This window comes from Mauremys reevesii, linkage group 1, assembly GCF_016161935.1.
Source record: "Mauremys reevesii isolate NIE-2019 linkage group 1, ASM1616193v1, whole genome shotgun sequence".
In the NCBI taxonomy this organism is placed as follows: domain Eukaryota; kingdom Metazoa; phylum Chordata; order Testudines; family Geoemydidae; genus Mauremys; species Mauremys reevesii.
Window position 1 is genome coordinate 243,141,308 of NC_052623.1, and position 18,984 is coordinate 243,160,291.

General features: G+C 44.9%; 1 protein-coding gene and 1 non-coding gene across 4 annotated transcripts in view; both read right to left on the reverse strand.

Annotated features, from left to right (window-relative positions):
* The window catches only part of BCAT1 (branched chain amino acid transaminase 1), a 106,305-nt gene that overhangs the window by 81,763 nt on the left and 5,558 nt on the right, over positions 1-18,984 (reverse strand). For 2 of the 3 annotated variants that reach the window (XM_039544194.1, XM_039544202.1), the window contains one exon: positions 4,103-4,439. The exons of the other annotated variant lie outside the window; for it this stretch is intronic. The gene's annotated coding sequence lies outside the window, so the exon portion shown is untranslated. The remainder of the gene's footprint in view (positions 1-4,102; positions 4,440-18,984) is intronic. 3 annotated transcript variants of the gene reach the window in all.
* LOC120396176 lies at positions 1,012-1,114 on the reverse strand. The gene has a single exon (XR_005593036.1). It is a non-coding gene; the product is annotated as a U6 spliceosomal RNA (small nuclear RNA).

The window sequence follows — 18,984 nt, forward strand, 5'->3', positions numbered from 1 at the left end:
GTGTGAGGGAGCTGTGCATGTTACTCCCTTTAACACTAATGGAGGTTATAGACTTGACAATATTTTGTGTTTATATAGACCCTTTCATGCCAAAGAATGACAAAATGATTCACAAATAGAACCATGGAAATAAAGATGCACACGGAATGGAGAGTGACAGACAAATGGCACAGAGCACAACAGTAGAGGGAAGAAATTTGGACTAAGGATTTTGAGGCAAACGCCTAACTTTATAAGAATATAAATGCATAGTAAATAGGAGCAAGGATACAATCACCTTGACATTTAGTCAAATTAAAACACCAGCTTAAACTAGTTTCAGGTATTACACCTCCTTCGCAGTCCCCTTTCCAAGTTTTGTTTGTTGTACCATCACATTTTCCTACTTTAAATTCCCTCACCTGATCCCGTATGAAGGATACACACAGACAAAAAGGGGAAAGTGACTGTAACTGCTGTTAAATGTGCAAACTTAAAAAAAAATCAACTTAAGAAAGTCCACAACAAAATTTTTTTTTCTAATCTCTGTTAATTACTGTAATCCTAGATGTTATTTGCAACAAAAATGTGAAGCATTTCCAGACAGAGTGAGATTTTAACGTTCACAGTGTCCCTTTAAGGCCTCAGTTGAGAGACCTCACACTGTAATCTGTACCATTCTCAGTCTACTGACTTGGTAGCTTGAAAACTCCACTCACTTGCTCATCACTGAGGACCAGAAGTGGAGAATTCGGGGAAGGGAGACACTAATGCATTGCAAGCAACTTACGCAGAAGCCAACTTTTCATTTAAGAAACATTAATGGCCAGCTTTTGAAAACAGCAATTCCTGGGAAGAGCAGCAGAAACATTTGAGTGGGCACACGCTAATCTACATATTCTCCAGCCTCCTTTCTGGGGCCACCTCTCTATTGAATAGCTGCAGTGCCTACCCCTGCCACCACTCATAGCTCTCCTAAGCAGCAACCTGGGAGTTTTTTTTTTTTTTTTTTAGCATTTTAAACATTGGAGTAAAAATATGGAACGCTTCACGAATTTGCGTGTCATCCTTGCGCAGGGGCCATGCTAATCTTCTCTGTATCGTTCCAATTTTAGTATATGTGCTGCCGAAGCGAGTTGCTAGGTGCTGAGCACTTATGAAACCAAGTGGTCAGATTTTAGGTGCCCAAACAAGGGCAGAGCACTCTTGAAAATCTGTCCCTAAGTGTCTAGTCTTTATGGCTGCGAAAATAGCCTTCCAATCATTAACTGAGTGTAAACTGATGCAGTGAGGTCTTACATGAGTCTGAACATGGACCGTTCCGGTGTCTCTACTGCTGCTCAGAGCGTCCATGAAAACAGAGTGAAAACTGACCAGAGTTTTGCTGGTTTTCACTTCAGCTATTTAAAAATATGTGGGCAGCAGTGAGCACATCAATTTCACTCTGCTACTGCTTGGGAAAGCTAGGATTAGTAGAAGAGGCAGGCAATGCAGAGCTATTCACTGGGAAGGAGGACCCAAAGAAAGCAGCTAGTAGGGTTGCCAACTTTCTAATTGCACAAAACAGAACACCCTTGCCCCACCCCCTCCCCAGCCCCTTCCCCATAATCCCAGTGCGGGGCTGGGTCTAAGGGGTTTGGAGTGTGGGAGGGGGCTTTGGGCTGAGGCAGGGGGTTGGGATGTGGGAGGGGGTACAGGATCTGGGCTGGGGTGTGGCCAGATATGAGGGGTTAAGGATGTGGGAAGCAGCTCCAGGATGGGGATGAGGGGTTCGGAGTGCGGGAGGGGGCTCGGGACTGGAGGGGGCTCAGGTGTGGGCTTCGGGAGGGAGTTTGGGTGTGGTAGGGGGCTCAGGGCTGGGGCAAAGGTACAGAAGGGGGTGACACTTCCTTCAGGCGGCTCTCGGAAGTGGCCAGCATGTACCTCCAGCTCCTTGACAGAGTCACAGCCAGGTGGGTCTGTGCACTACCCCTTGCCCACAGGCGTCACCCCCGTAGTTCCTGACCAATGGGAGCTGCAGAGCTGGCACTCAGAGCAGGGGCAGCGCGCAGAGCCCCCATGGCTGCCCCAACACCTAGGAGCCAGAGGGACATGGAAGCCACTTCCTGGGAGCCACACGGAGCTGGGTAAGGAGCCTGCCATCCCCACAACAACCGGACTTTTAACAGCCCAGTCAGCGGTGCTGACTGGAACCGCCAGGGTTCTTTTCAACTGCGTGTTCCATCAAAAACTGGACACCTGGCAACCCTAACCTACAGTGGAGGAGGTGCAGTGAAAACATCTTCTTACAACACTTCTACTACCTACAGCTGCCACCAGGTTGCAGATGGGGTAGGGTAGCTCAAACTCAACCCTCTTGAAGCAGCCCTCATGCTCCAGCAGAGAGAATAAATGAATGTTCCTCCTCCCTTCAGGACCAGAGGAGGTTCTTCAGATTCATTAGACACCTAATAGCCAGAGGCTATATGAAAAGTGCCCCTCCAATGAGGCTCCAAGGAGAGCACCCTTCCTGGCAAATTTACTAAGGCCTTGCCTCCTCGTCCATATTTGTCAGACACTTACTAGCCAGAGGCAAATATTTCAAGCTCTAATCTCCCTTATCAAGATAGGAATTCCAGCTTCTGTTATGTGTGATTCCAGGTAATCTAGTGGCTCAGGCCCAGATCCTTAAATTCCTTTGGGGAGCTGGGCCTCAATGACTTCATTATTATTGTTAAACATTTATACTGTAGTACTGCCTACAGGCCAACCAGCTCAGGGCCCCATTGTGCTAGGCGCTTGCTGCTATACAATCATTAAGTAAACAGAGTTGCGCCCAGGGGCCTGAGGTGCTGCAAATGTTTGCTCCACTGAGCCACCTATAATTTTGCCTTTATCTAAGCACCAGGAGAAAAAACTTAAGACAAAAAGTTACTCTTCTGATACTGTGTGACTAGAGTGTCAAACAAAACATCCCTGTGGTTTTTAAAAAAAAGCTAACAGTGATTAAAGATCATTATCTTTTGTGGCTTTCCAGAGAATTCGAGTACCACTTGGCAGCCAAACAACAAAAAAAGAGGCTACAGAAAAAGTTGCACTGAAAATTGTAATGGTGCTTGTTGTGTTTAAAAAAGGTCCACAAATTCTGTCAGATGGAGTGAGAGATTTTTGCATGTTGCTGTGGGGTTGAGTCATAGAATACTATTTATAACATCAACTGAAAAAAACATTAGCTCATCATGACCTTTACAAGGGGCCTCTAGATGATGGAAATTCATTCATGGTATCACAGAGCCAGACACAAATGCTTTCAGTTTAACTCTGTTGAATTAACCTATATTATGTTCAGCAATTGGTTGTACAGTACAAAATGTAATAGAAAGAAAATATCTGCTGAGCTAGCTCACTTATAAGAGTGTAAGACTGGACACCTTTTACTGTAAGAGAATGGGTATCTCACCCATATTTTCACAAATACTTCTCTTCATGCCTTCTTCCTCTTGGAGGAGGGGATATTTACGTGGGGTGGAAAAATAAAAAGGGGGAACAAAAATACAGGCGATGAAACTTTTTAGTCACAACACTTGAATAACATTCTGAATTTGGCTTTCTAGTGTGAAAAGAAGTTAGGAACAGCAAGACGCCTGATACAGATAGCAGCAGGTAAATGAGATGATATATATAAAGAGGTATAGCAAGAGGTAAAGAATAAAGCACACCTGAAACCAAAAAAGAATGTGTGTCTGACAGGCTGGGTGACTCAGAGAGCTGGAGGGGAGAAAACACTCTTTAGAAATGTCAAGTATTTTTATTCACTGCAGTAAACCCTAAGGGGAACCTGTCTAAAGAGCTATGCAATCTCAGACTAGGCACTGCTGCTATCTTACACCACGTGCAGCCACTGATTTACATCTATGCAGAGTGGGTCTAAAATGTTACCATTCTGACTGGTTAGTGTTCTAAACCACCTAGCACCAGCGTATGTTACGACATCAGGTGCAGGACAGCTTGAATCTCCCCCACCCTTATTTATTTTTGCTGCTTTTCTCTCACAGGTTACTACTGCCTTGAAGAGATGAAAACAAGACAAACAATTCTACTTCCTATTTTTTGTCATTAGTCCAGTGCTTAGAGATATAATGACCTTATAGAAGTTTCCTTCCCAAGTGACCTTCTAATGTTCTGTCTTCTTCCTTTTGTTTTCTACGCCTATTTCCCCTAATGTTCTTCCTTTTGTTTTCTTCTCTATGAAACTTTTGTTATCTCATTCAATACTATTTCCTCTCTTCACCCTTTTGCTTAGTTCAACAGCGTCTTCCTTTGTCACAGTAGGAAACAATCTTGCACTGGTAGACAGAAAGACTAGATTTCCGAATGATTTTCTTCCATCTCTAACCCCTATGAACACTGCCTCAAAGTGTCTCTTTTGTTGGCTTGTCAGCTCTCGCATTAATTAGTTTGTTTAACAAGGGCATTGTTTGCTGGAATGACACAAAGGAAAACACATTAAAGCAGCCAGTTGTATTCAGTTAACTTATAAATGCATAAGCATGTTTCTTAAACAGACAATTCATGGCTGGGTGTCCTGGTTATTGCTAAAAACAAAAAATAATTTTTCGAAGTGTATAAAAACCACGAGGGCCTTGTTCTATTTGGCCTGATTCTCTTTATACTAAGTCCCCTTTACATCACTTCTGCAGCGTGAAGGGGACATAAATGTAATTTATACCCCCTTTAAAAGCAGCTTTATATTCCCAGAGCAGCAAAAAGGGGTCTTAATGTAATGAAAATCAGGTCACTCTTTGTGTTTATATTTAACCTCATTGTTTTTGGTAGCATTTGCTTTGCCTAGGTATTCTCTAAGGCCAGGTCTACACTGTAAACTTTTGTCCATATAGTACTGTTGGGTAGGGGTGTGGTTTTATATTTATTAAATCTCTATACTGGCAAAAACCCTAGTGCAGATGTAGTTATACTAGCATAAAAGTACTTTTGCTGGGATAGTTTATTTTGCTCACTGAATAGGTATAAGCTATACTGGCAAACGCATTTTTTTGCTTGTACACACACAGCTATACCAGCTAACCTTGTCTACTGTAAACCAGACTTAAAAATGCAATAAAATTTAACAGTGTTTTATTTGTGACATTCCTAGTTGGTGGAAATCATACACAGATCTTTAAGTTTCTGACCAAGCCAAGTGGCTTGTTCACACATATTTAGCACAAGATAATGTGAATAATAGTCAAATGTATACATATTGGAGGCAAAATAATTGTCTGAAAAATTACTGAACTTTTAGAACCAGGAAACAATTCCATGGGGGATTAGACTCTCCCTGGCTTGCAAATGAGTATTAACACTTCCATCTCTCTACTGGAAATGCCTCACCTGATGCATCCTAGCATTAGCCTTTTTCACAGCCTCATCACATTGGCAGCTCATAGTCATCCAATGCTCAATACACTCAGGTCTTTCTCCTCCTCTTTCACTTCCAACTGTCATGTCCCCAGCATATAGCAAACATTCTTGTTGTTGGTCCCTAAATGCATGACATTTCCCTATTTAATTTCATCCCATTTCTATTACTTCAGTTTTCAATATCATCCAGATCTTCTTGTATGATATTCTGGTCCTCTTTTGTAATCCCAATTTTGCGTCATCAGCAAATTTAATTAGCACACTCCCACTTTTTTTTCTAAGTTTAAATAAGATTGGTCCCAAGCAGTGTTTCCTCTAATTTTTCCTACCCGTGTGCGGAATGAATTTTGTTATGTGCACCCATATGGAGGTGATGTGTCAGATGCACATAACAAAATTCATGTAGTGGGGGTGAGGCCAAGGGATTTGGAGTGTGGGAGGGGGCTCAGGGCTGGGGCAGAGGGTTGGGGTGTGTGGGAGGTGCAGGCTCTGGTTGGGGGTGCGGCCTCTGGAGTGGGACTGGGGATGAGGGGCTCAGGGCTGCAGCAGAGGGTTGGGGTGCAGGAGGGGTGAGGGCTTTGGCTCGGGGTGCGGGCTCCGGGGTGGGACCGGGGATGAGAGGCTGAGGACTGGGGCAGAGTTGGGGAGAGCTTTGGCTCGGGGTGCAGGCTCTGAGGTGGGGCTGGAGATGAGAGGTTTGGGGTTCAGTTGGGCTCCCCAGGGCTACAGTGGAGAGAGGGGACTCTCCCCAGCTCTCTCTCTCCACAGTAGCACCTGGGATGAGTGAGGGATGAGAGGCGCCTCTCCCCACTGCGGCAGGTCCAGGCTGGGCTGGGCGGGGGCTGGAGGAGGTGCACCCGTCCCCCAGCTGCAGCAGGTCGGGGGCTGGGCTGGGTTCAGGCCAGGGGAGGGGCGCCTGGCCCCCAGCCGCGACAGGTTCGGTGCTGGGCTGGGTGGGGGGCAGGGCGCCTCGCCCCCAGCTGCAGCAGGTTCCAAGCTAGCCTGGGCCAGCGGAGGGGTACCGTGGCAGGTCTAGAGCTTGGGGAGAGGCATCTCTCCCTACCGCAGCCCTGAGCACCTGTGTGGTGCTTAATAGGCAGCTGCACGGCCACACATCTGTGCAGCTTAGAGGGTAGCTTAGGTCCCAAGACTGATCCCTGAGGAACTCCATTAGTAACCTCCCTCCAGCCTGACAGTTCATCTTTCAGTATGACCCACTGTAGTCTCCCCTTTAACCAGTTCCTTATGCACCTTTCAATTCTCCTGTTAATCCCCATCATCTCCAATTTACCTAATAATTTCCCATGTGGAACTGTACCAAATCCCTTACTGAAATCCAAGTAGAACGCATCTACTGCATTTCCTTTGTCAAAAAAAAAAATCAGTTATCTTCTCAAAGACAGAGATCAGGTTGGTCTGGCACAATCTATCTTTTGTAAACCCATGTTGTATTTTATCCCAGTTCCCGTTAACCTCTCTATGTCCTTAACTACTTTATCTTTCAAAATTTGTTCCAAGACCTTGCACACAACGGATGTCAAACTAAAAGGCTTGTAGTTTCCCAGAACACATTTTTCCCCCTTTTCTTAAAAATAGGAACTATATTAGCAATTCTCTATATTAGTCATAGGGTACAACTCCTGAGTTTACTGACTCATTAAACATCCTTGCAATTAGATTTGCAATTTCATGTGCCAGTTCCTTTAATATTCTTGGATGGAGATTATCCGGGGCCCCCAGTTTAGTCCCATTAAGATATCGGAGTTTGACTTCCACCTTGGATGCGGTAATTTCTACCTCCATATTCTCATAGCCATTAGTCACCCTGCCACTACCCCTAAACTCTTCACTAGCCTCATTAAAAACTGAGGCAAAGTATTTATTTAGGTGTTGTGCTATGCCAGATTATCTTTAATCTCCACCGCATCCTCAGTGCTTCTTCTTTCCTTGTTTTCTTCTTATTTATATGGTTCTAGAACCTTTCACTATTGGTTTTAATTCCCTTTAAGATGTCCAACTGTGCTTGGCTTTTGGCAGTTCTCACTTTATCTCTACACTTTCTGACCTCCAAGAGATAGCTTTCCTTGCTGATCCACCCCATCTTCCATTCCTTGTATGCTTTCTCTTAATCACCTGTTTCAGATACTTGCTCATCCAGCTTGTTCTGCAACCCTTCCCTATGAATTTTTTCCCCTTGCTTGTGATGGAGGCTTCAGATACTTTAAGTCAAAGTTTCGGAAACTAATTCCAAGCCTCTTCCACATTCAGATCCTTGAACTCTTCAATCCAGTCCCCTTCCCTAACTAATTCTCCCTTAATTTTTTAAAAAATTAGCCCTTTTGAAATCAAGGACCCTAGTTGCAGACCTATTTTTATTTATCCTTCTATTTAGTTTAAACTGAATTAGTGCATGATCACTTGAACCCAGCTTGTCCTCTACAACCAGTTCTACAAGGCCCTCTTCACTCACCAGTACCAAATCTAAAATGGCAATTTGGTGAAGAAATCTGTCAGCTATCACATCCAGGAAAATCAGGGCCTTACTATTATTAGTAGCACTTGTCCTCCTAATTATATCTGAGAAATTACTGTCTCCCATAATCACACAATTCCCAGTAGTATTTATTTAATTAAAAAACACATTCCATAATGAGAACTGCTTAAAGAAGAAAGCAAAATATGAGAAAAAATTACATTTAAGGACCTGATCCTTTATTTCTTGCAATGGATAAAACTGGATTATTTTCTTTTAAATAAAAAAAATTGATTTTTTAAATACATGGTTTTTTTTTAAATAACCCTATTTATAATTAAATTGGAAACAGAAACTTATATTAATGCTTAAACTTATTAAAATCATTTAAATTAGATACAGAAAATATGAAGTACGTATTTGCTGCCAAGTTTTAAAGAAAGTCAAACCACTAAACTGGTAGAAGTCACTGGCTAGGCACCTGGAACCAGAGTTTACTGAAGTGCTGAGCCAGCTTTTGACATCAGTAGTCTCTTCTGTAAGTGCAGAGAGAGACTATTTTCTTCATTTCATTTATTCAACTAGTTCAGTTCAATGATCAGTTCATTCAAAGTTAAGAAACCAGTTGGGAGTTAGAAAAGCAGGAAAGCTTGTTTTCCTGTTCCAATATATAAAATAAAAATGAGATGTGAAAGAAGTAGTAAATCTCATTCTAAAATCTAGAAGGACATGGTGCCCCCAAAAAAACAAAAACAGTTAAATTCACTCTCTATAGATGATACTTCCTTTGTTTAATAAATCTGCTAGTTTTCAATGCAAAAACATATTTTGGTAAACTGACTTTTTTTTCTTATGTATTCATCAGCACACTTAAGATACTTTTATTTAACTAATAAATGAATTTGAAAATGCTTGCTTTTGTGCATTTGTAATTGAATTCCAATTTCTATCCAAATGCAATGTGACACAAATCACGAGTAAAAAAAATTAACCATCTAGTAATTAAGGAATGTGTCATTCACTATCTTTTAACATAAGAATGTAAAAATTAAGAATCTGAATAAATGTAAGTTAAGCTATATAATTGTATAAATAAATATGTATAGTTATCATGTATCCTCCAGGTTAGCAAAACCAGTACCAAATTTAGTGTAAAGACTATATTTAGTTGCCAATCAACACGTTTTAATGGTTACCAACCAATGAGAATCAACCTTTTGGGGGGGAAAATATCTGAAAAGTACAAATGCAAAACAATTAAAATGAGTTAAATCAAGGTTTCCTGCTTGCTGATTTAAATCATGATTAAAAATCAGCCATTTAAATTGCTTTGATTTAAAACAATCCACCCTGATTTCTTGAGCATCCAACTCCTACAAATTTCAGTGGGAGTTTTGGCCTTGGAAGGAACATACGAGTGAACCCTAATGACCTGATTTACTGTTTCCCTGTCCCTTGTGTAGCCAGTTATAACAATGCAAAGTGAATGCAAAATACTTCCAAATCAGAATGGTAACTTTTAGGCCCGTTTTGCACTGGGGTAAAGGGCTACAAGGTACAGGGCAGTAGTGAATCAGACCCAACATGTGCACTAAAAACAAAGGCTCTGGTATTCAAGGACGACTCCTTTTTGTCCCGCAAACCATCCTTACACTCCCACCGGAGCTAGTCAAACAATAACTTACTGGCTCTACCAGCCACAAAACAACAATACTAAGAGAATCAAAATGTTCTGTGACTGTGCATGTGACTGCAGGCTGGTAAGAGGCAGACATACACTGGTCTGAAGCGGGATTCAGCCTTAGCAACTTCTACAGACAACTTAATTGATTACTGAGCTGTAAATGCCACTGGTGCATGAAGACACAAGGAGCCTGACTTTCTGGATTGAGTAGAGCTGCCAGTGCAGTTGGCTATGGTATAATAAATTTCTTGGAATTAGAGTGTTAGGAAAAAGGTGGTCATAACATGAAGCTGATAAATTATACCAGCAATAATCTGTCATAGGATCTGAATGGGTTAGTTACTGCAGCTGGACCCAGTCCAACCATTAGAAGGATATTTACAGGGTTAGGCTGTTACATTTTGTATGTGTTAAAGGCGGTGGTTATTTTCAAAGGTAGTGGGTTGGTATGGATGCTTTCTTTGTCTGGATGCAGAATCCTTGACAGCTAGATGTGGCTTTTGGATGGACATATAGCCACCTGTCTGAAGAGTGAGTGTGAACTGCACCGCTAGAGCAAAATATGGATCAAGAGACCCAGAGGTTGACCTCAGCTGGGAAAGGGTGGTTACAAAGCAGGACAAACCAAGACAAACAGGCAGACAGAAGCTTCTGGCTAAGTGGTGGCTAGAATGGTGTGCTTTATCTTGAATTTGGAGGGCAAGATTTGGTCTCTGATGCTTGCAGTTATTTTGCCACCTTTGTTCAAGGTGAAGAGGAACTTTGTCCATATTTTTAATAGGCTTTTCAATGGGGTTTATCACTGTAGTAGCTAAATGTCTCCAAAGCCATTGCAGGTTTATCCTCAACACCTGTGAGGTAGGGAAGTATTATTAGGCCCACTGTTGGGGGGAGGAGGGGGTTGCCTATGAGTCTTCACACTGGAGAAGAGAAGAACAGAAGCCAGACCTTCTGAGTTCCAACTGAACATCTTAATCACAAGACCATCTCCTCTCACGCTAGAGCACATCTAGCCTTCTCCTCTGTAGCTGTGGAGCTCCCCAGGCAGAAGAACTAGTGTGGTTTCACCACACGTAGGAAGTTGAGGGCTGTGCAGTGGCCGTATCCCATCTGCACAAAGCCATGCTCTATGCATATTCTTTCCCTGCACAGCAGCGCACAGGCGCTGGTTGCTCGAATCTTGTCTACACTGCTGCCCCAGCATGTTTTAAAACTGGTGTAGTTGGTTTGAATTTAGAGGGAGAATTTCCTCAGTTTTGATGAAGCCTGAGTTACATCCTCTTGGTGCATCTCATGGTGTTTACAAAGGTAGCTTTAAATTATGTCCGGTTAGCTCCTATCTTGAAGGATAAGAGGCGTTGAAGCCCCTTTTCTGCAGCAACGGGTATTGGAGACAGAGACATACTGCAGGGAAATCTCAAAGGACTCAAGCCATGCTTGAGGATAGCACTTATGCTGTTTGTTTTCTTGTTTAAGTTAATAATAAAGGCAAACTCCAGGAAGCGGGCAACTTTTGACTATACACAGTGTGTGTGTGTGTGTGTGTGATTTAGCACAGTGTAGGCTATTCACATGCGTGTGCCTTCTCACCGCACCCAAAAGAGACAAACAGTCCACCAGACACCCCTCATACTTACAGAAAAAGCTTCTTCCCTCCCTGCATCAGAAACCTTCTTTCTTCTATCAGAGGGGTAGCCATGTTAGTCTGGATCTGTAAAAAGCGACAAAGAGTCCTGTGGCACCTTACAGACTAATAGACATATTGGAGCATAAGCTTTCATCAGATGCATACATGCATCTGATGAAGTGGGTATTCACCCACAAAAGCTTATGCTCCAATACGCCTGTTAGTCTACAAGGTGCCACAGGACTCTTTGTCGCTTCTTTCTTGTGTCTCCTGGATTCCCGTTTCAGTTACCAAACACAGTTAAGCATGTCGAAGCCAGTGTCAAAGTAAAGAGTCTCCCCACAACTGTAACTCGGACCCCGTGCACATACAAATATGCAACTGGTGTATCTACCTGCAGCAATCATATTCATCATGATATATGTGGGATTTCCCATTCAAAGTACAAGGCATACCACAAATACCACAGTAAGGATAAATGCCTTTTATATATAGGAGTTACAAAGTGACAAGACTGGGAGCCAGGACTCAGGAGCGAATGACTTTTAGTCCTGGCTCTAAGATTGATTCCCCGTGATCTTGGACAAACCACCTAGGGTAAAGTTTTCAAAAGCATCTAAGTGACTTAGGAACCAAACTCCCATTTTCAAAAGTGATTAGGCACTTGGGGCCACATTTACAAAGGTGTTTAGGTGCCTAACGATAGAGATAGATGCCCAGTGGAATTTACAAAACTGCCTGCATATTTAGGCACCTAAAGACCTTCATAAACCTGGCTGTTAAGAGCCTAAGGCTACGTCTACACCACACATGTACCAGGGGTTCTCAGGACAAAATTTTTGGTGGCCTCGGAGTGCAGCCACCAACCCTTGCTAGTAGCCACTCTCACACTTTTTCCTAAAACACTTAATTAGCTTTGGGAAAACCAAATAAATATGCACATATACATGTCCAAATCATTGTAATTTATTTATTGCTAGCTAGTAAGTCTGTTAATATCATTTTTTACAGCAGACTTACTCTGCTCTGGCAAGCCTAGGAATAAATTAAGCCCTGGATGGAGGGTCGGGGGATGCAGTGAGGGCCAGGGGTGATGAGGATGAAGGGGGCTGGAGAAGGCAGTGGGAGGCTGGAGCCCGAAGCCCCGTAACCAGAGCCCGAAGCCCCACAGCTGGAGGACAAGCCCTGCTGGCAGCCCCAGCAACCAACACCAAGGCTGTGCATCCAAGAGCACCAGAGAAAGGGAGGGACTGCTACTTTGGTCTCCCTCCACCCCCCAGTCATAGCCAAGGAGGCTGTGGGCACAAGAAAAGCCCCTGGTGGCCGCATGTGGCTACAGTGGTAGCATTTGAGAAATGCTGTACTATACTACACATTACATCTAGACACTTGCTACAGCAATGGAAGAATTTTAACAGCATCCCTTTGACTTTCAAGGAACTTTATCACTGTTGCAAACGGGATTTAGGAGCCTAAGTCACCTAAAACTTAGGTTGACATAGCTACATTGCTCAGAGATATGAAAAATTCACACCTCTGAAAGATGTAGTTAAGGTGACATAAAGCCCAGTATAGACACTGCTAGGTTGATGGAAGAATTCTTCTGTGGACATCACTACCACCTCTTGAGGGGGCTGATTTACTACTGAGACAGAAAAAAGACCCTTCTGTCATTATAGGTAGTGTCTATACTACAGTGGAATAGCTGCAACTGTGCTGCCTTAGCGCTGTAATGTAGCCATGGCTTTAGGTGCCTTTGAAAATTTTCCCCCATTACTGGATCCTACACCCATTAAAGTCAATAACAAAACTCCCATTGACTGGACTGGTGCAGGATCCTCTGACCATTTTCCTATTGGGAAAATGGGGATAATACCACCCACCTCCCACAGATGGCGGGAGATACATTAAAAAAGTATAGTTTACAAAGCACTTCACAAATGAAGAGTACTGTCATTTCTTATTTTGTTCCTCATTAGTATAAAATGTCCTTGCCTGGCAAATCATTCAGAAAAGCAAAACCACAAATTGCTAGGGATGACACTATTGATTTTACATGGAAGGTGCTCAGATACTATGGTGATGGGCAGCCGCATAAAACTATTAACTATCTATCATGGGGTTTAAGTTAAGATATGCTAGTTTTTACATGTGCTACTTGTAAATTATATGAATCTCCTTTATACTTAAAATTGTATTAAATTTATGCTAATACATACTATAAAGTTCGCAATGTGATGCAAATGGAAATCAGTGTCTACAGTTGTTTAAATACTGAGCGTAACACTGTGCCAACATTTTACTTCTCACATATCAAAGACAGAAATCTTACACATTTTAGTACATTTAGTAACTAACCATTCAGAATTGCAGAAGTGAAAATTGTATCAGTCACTGTCCTCTGAAAAACAGTTACAACAGTTCTTCCAGCTCATGCAAATTAAAAGTGTGGCATTTCTTCCAGGCAAAGTCCCATTAAAAGACACCAAGAACAAAGTAAACGCATAATCCCAACTAGATATATAAAATGATGGGATTAGCTGTTACCACTCAAGAAAGATCTTGGAGTCATTGTGGATAGTTCTCTAAAAACATCCGCTCAATGTGCAGCGGCATTAAAAAAGGCTAACAATGTTGGAAATCATTAAGAAAGGGATAGATAAGACAGAAAATATATAAAATCCATGGTATGCCCACTTCCTGAATACTGTGTACAGATATGGTCACCCCATCCCAAAAAAGAAATATTGGAATTGGAAAAGGTTCAGAAAAGGACAACAAAAATTATGGGTATGGAATGGTTTCCATATGAGGAGAGATTAATAAGACTGGGACTTTTCCACTTGGAAAAGAGACAACTAAGGGAGATATGATAGAGGTCTATAAAATCATGACTGGTGCGGAGAAAGTAAATAAGGACGTGTTATTTACTCCTCCTCATAACACAAGAACTAGGAGTCACCAAATAAAATTAATAGGCAGCAGGTTTAAAAACAAACAAAAGTGTTTCTTCACACAACGCACAGTCAACCTGTGGAACTCTTTACCACATCCTCTGGCAAAGGCCAAGACTATAACAGGGTTCAAAAAAGAAGTAGATAAATTCATGGAGGATAGGTCCATCAATGGCTATTAGCCCGGATGGGCAGGGATGGTGTTTCTAGCCTCTGTTTGCCAGAAGCTGGGAATGGGTGACAGGGGACTGATCGCTTGATGATTATGTATTCTATTCATTCCCTCTGAAGGACCTGGCATTGATCACTGTTGGAAGACAGGTTATTGGGCCCTCTGAAGGACCTGGCATTGATCACTGTTGGAAGACAGGTTATTGGGCTAGATGGACCTTTGGTCTGACCCAGTATGGCCGTTCTTATGTAACACTATTATGTGGAACAATTTCAAACTCAATGAGAAATTGTTGATTTTTATATAATAATAAATAACTAAATAAATAAATAATCAACCTCTAGAAGTGCTATGGCACAGCGAAAGCCTATCTTTTGGAGGACCACAGTAACATACTAGCCTTCAGAAGTGATAGGGGAGAGAAATTAACTCTCATAGCAATGGAGCTGGTAAAAAACACTTTGAAAGCTTAAATCCAACTTGATTTCCTATTCTTCACACATCTAGAATGAGACAGAGCCAGATTTACCAAGGATCACACCTTGACAAGCCATACTATTTCTGTGCACAAGCATGGATGTGCTAAGGCACACCCTGCAGACGCTGCTATTAAAGGGAGGAGACTTTCAAAGACACAACGGTGCCCAGCTCCTATAGACTTTGAAACACCCAACCATCTTTTGTGCCTCTGAAAACTAATCCCAGTCAATGGGATTAACCCATAGAAATAAGCAGCATGTCCAAGAATGAGTGTTTCCTAGCTCAGACTCTAACATTGCTTACAGCACAGACTTAAACCCTGAAGACTGGAAGGGCTCCAAGTCCTCATTTTTTTTAAATTTACTATAACAACTCTGGACAATCTTGTTATCCACATCCCACTTTGAACCTTATTAAATTATTCTGTCCCCTCTGTTTCCCCTCCTCTGTGAGGTAAACAGTCAGCATCCTTTCAATCTCTCTTCCTATGGAAGTATTTGCATGCTTCTGATCACTCTCACTGCCAATCTCAGAACCTCCTCAATTTCTACTAGACCCTTTTTCAGATAGGGTGGCCATCACAGAACACACAGTATCCCCAGAGAAGCTGAACCACTGGTTTATATAATGGCATTATCACATTTTTAGTATTATTCTTGAGCCCATTCTTTAAATTGTTTGCTTTTTATGATCCCATAGACCATCATCTCCCCTGTGCTATTCTGGCCTTCACATCCTCTGTAAGTTTTTTGTTTCCCTCCCCCTTTTCCACATACCTCGGAGAATTCTCCAGTGGGGTAGATGGGTGTGCCCCCTCAGCCCCATCGTCTTCAACCTCGCCATGGAGCCGCTCCTGCGGACGATCTCCGACGGCGCCGATGGCTTCGACCTACATGGCGAGAGGGTGAGCGTCTTGGCCTACGCGGACGACCTGGTCCTGATCGCGGACGACCCCGAGAGACTCCAGGGCATGCTCAACACCATCGGGAGAGCCGCGGACTGGACGGGACTCCACTTCAACGCCAAGAAGTGCGCGTCCCTCCACGTCGATGGGAGCAAGAGGGACTCGGTGCTGACTACGGAATTCCTAATCCAGGGCGAGTTCGTCGTTCCCCTGGCGGAGGGGCAGGCGTACCAACACCTCGGCACGCCGACGGGCTTCCGCGTCCGGCAGACCCCCGAGGACACCATCCGGGAGATCCTGCAGGATGCTGCCAAGATTGACGCATCCCTACTGGCGCCATGGCAGAAAATCAATGCCCTCAACACCTTCCTGATCCCCCGCATTGCCTTCGTCCTGAGAGGATCCACCGTGGCGAAGGTGCCCCTCAACAAGGCGGACAACACCATCCGGCAGCTGGTGAAGAAGTGGCTGTCCCTACCCCAGAGAGCCACCAACGAGCTCGTATACATCGCCCACCGACACGGGGGCGCCAACGTCCCCCGCATGGGAGACCTCTGCGACATCGCGGTCATCACGCACGCCTTTCGCCTCCTGACGTGCCCGGACGCCGTGGTAAAGAACATCGCGATGACCGCCCTGCGCGCTGCCACCGCGAAGCGAATCGGCAGAGCTCCCTCTGACCAAGATGTGGCCACCTTCCTGAGCGGCTCCCTGGACGGTGAGTTCGCCTGGGACAGGAGCGACATCGCCTCGCTGTGGACCCGCGCCCGCAACGCCACGCGCCGACTGGGAAAGCGATTGGGCTGCCGATGGGTGTGGAGCGAGGAACGACAGGAGCTAGGAGTCCTGGTGCCACATATCGGGACGGAGGGCAACACCGTCGTCAACCCCGGAGCCAGAGGCATGCTGGAGAGGTCGCTGAAGGCCGCCATCCGCGCGCTCTACGTGGACACCCTGAAGAAAAAGCCGGACCAGGGCAAGGCTTTCGAGCTCACCAGCAAGTGGGACTCCAGCAACCACTTCCTCCCCTCAGGCAGCTTCATCCGTTTCGCCGACTGGCGGTTCATACACCGCGCCCGGCTGAACTGTGTCCCCCTCAACGGAGCCATCCACCACGGGAACCCGGACAAACGCTGCCGGAGGTGTGGATACGCCATGGAGACCTTGCCCCACGTCCTGTGCAGCTGCAGGTCCCACGGCAGAGCCTGGCAGCTGTGCCACAACGCCGTCCAGGACTGCCTGGTGAAGGCCATCGCCCCGCACCTGGGAGAGATTGCTGTCAATCGAGCCCGTCAATCGCGCCATCCCCGGCACCGACAGCCTGCTGCGCCCGGACATCGTCATCACGGATGAGGACCGGAAAAAGATCATCCTCGTTGACGTGACGATCCACGGCCTTCCGCCAAGCCCGAGCCTGCAAACTCGAAAAGTACGCTCCCCTGGCTGACACCCTGCGAGCAAAGGGCTACGAGGTCTACACCGACGCTCTGATCGTTGGGGCCTTGGGAGCCTGGGACCCCCTTAATGAACGCGTGCTGTGGTCCTGTGGGGTGGGCCGTCGCTACGCGCGGCTCATGAGATGCCTAATGGTCTCGGACGCTATTCGGTGGTCCAGAGACATTTACACAGAGCACGTCACTGGCCACCGTCAATACCAAGAATGAGCCGGCGTGACTTCGTGCACCCACAAGGGGGAAGAGACCTGTAAACTTCCCCTGTTGGACTTTATCCCCTGAGCCCTGAAACAACCAAACTGAACTCTGCCTGTGAGAGTCATCCTATCATCATTACCCAGTCCGCTCACTTATTCGTGCCCACGACTATCCATAACCTGTTTGTATGAGTGATGTACCCTCACTGCTTGCTGGCTGTACCTTGAACTCACCCACCGTATACCCCACATTGGGGACATCACAGACTGTGTATATGTATATGCCGTCCAATACCAAAACGCTAACATCCCCCTACAACCTGTATGTTACCCCCAATGACACAACAACTGACGCGTCAAACACTTTGTATCGTTTATTTTTAAATATTCCTTGATGCTAGCGGTGATCAAAATGGGATGAGGAGAAGACAGCCAGCTGGGAGGGAGTAGACTCTGCAGCTGCCAGATCAGAGGAGGAGGCAGTAGTTTGGCTGCCCCATGCCAGAGGGAGGCAGGAAATGCAGGGTTTAAATCCCTTCTCATTGCTGCCTGTCTGGCAGAGGCTCTGGAAACGAGTGGGGAAGGCACTGTCCCCTGGCATAGCTTCGGAATACTGATGAGTCTCGCTATGGGATTTAAGGAGTTAATTAAATGATTCAGCTCATAAAAAGCAATTGAGTGTCAACAAAATGACTATGCCTCTATAGAATTCTTACAAAGACTTCACGTCTCAGAAGACATCATATCTATTCAGTACCTTTAGGTAGCTTTCTCAAGAAACCACCTACCTACATTGCAGGGTTGATTTAACTACTACTGTTTGTAAAGCTCTTCAAGTTCTTCAGGATGGAAGTATTACTTATGGCTTTGTACAGCAGTTCTCCAACCTGTTCAGTCCATCAGCACCTTCCACACAGAAGCCTCTGTCTTTTGTGCTCATCTTAAGGACAACCATGAGCAAGACCAACAGCAGTGTGAACACAACAGAACCTCTGCCCAAGCTGTACTATTGTGTGCAAGACGAGAGCTCATAAAAAGAAACCTTGGACATCTATCTCCTCATCTGAGAGTCTTGTTTTCAGGCTCCAGGATGAATAGCATACCGCAGGGGTCCGCAACGCGGTGCCTGCGGGCACCATGGCACCCGTGGGGGCATCTAAATGTGCCTGTGTCCTGGCTGGCGGTCGAGCATCCACCGAAATTCAGCAGCATTTCGGCAGCGATGCCTCTGGATGACGCCGCTTGCCGCCGAGAAGTGGCGTCATCCAGAGGCATCACCGCTGAAATGCCGCCGAATTTCAGTGGCATTTTGGCAGATGCTTGACCACCGTCACGGTCCTTCGTCTGGCGCCTGCCAGACTAAAAGGGTTGGGGACCACTGGCATGCCGTGTACTACTGCACTCTGCTAGCTGATTGTGAAGCAGGGCTGCACTCTGGAAGGCTACCCACCTTCCCAGGAGCAGAATGAGTGTAGTAATCACAGCTGCTACAAGGAACTGAAGTGAAATAATATTAAGAGCAATTCTCCAAAATTAGATTATGTGAAAGCATTGAGATTCTGGCTCACAGAAAGGGTAAATGCAAGTGCTAGCACTGTTTGGGGAGGTAAGGGACACCCTGAGGACTGGGTTTGCTGGGTCTAAACAAGAGAAAACAAAG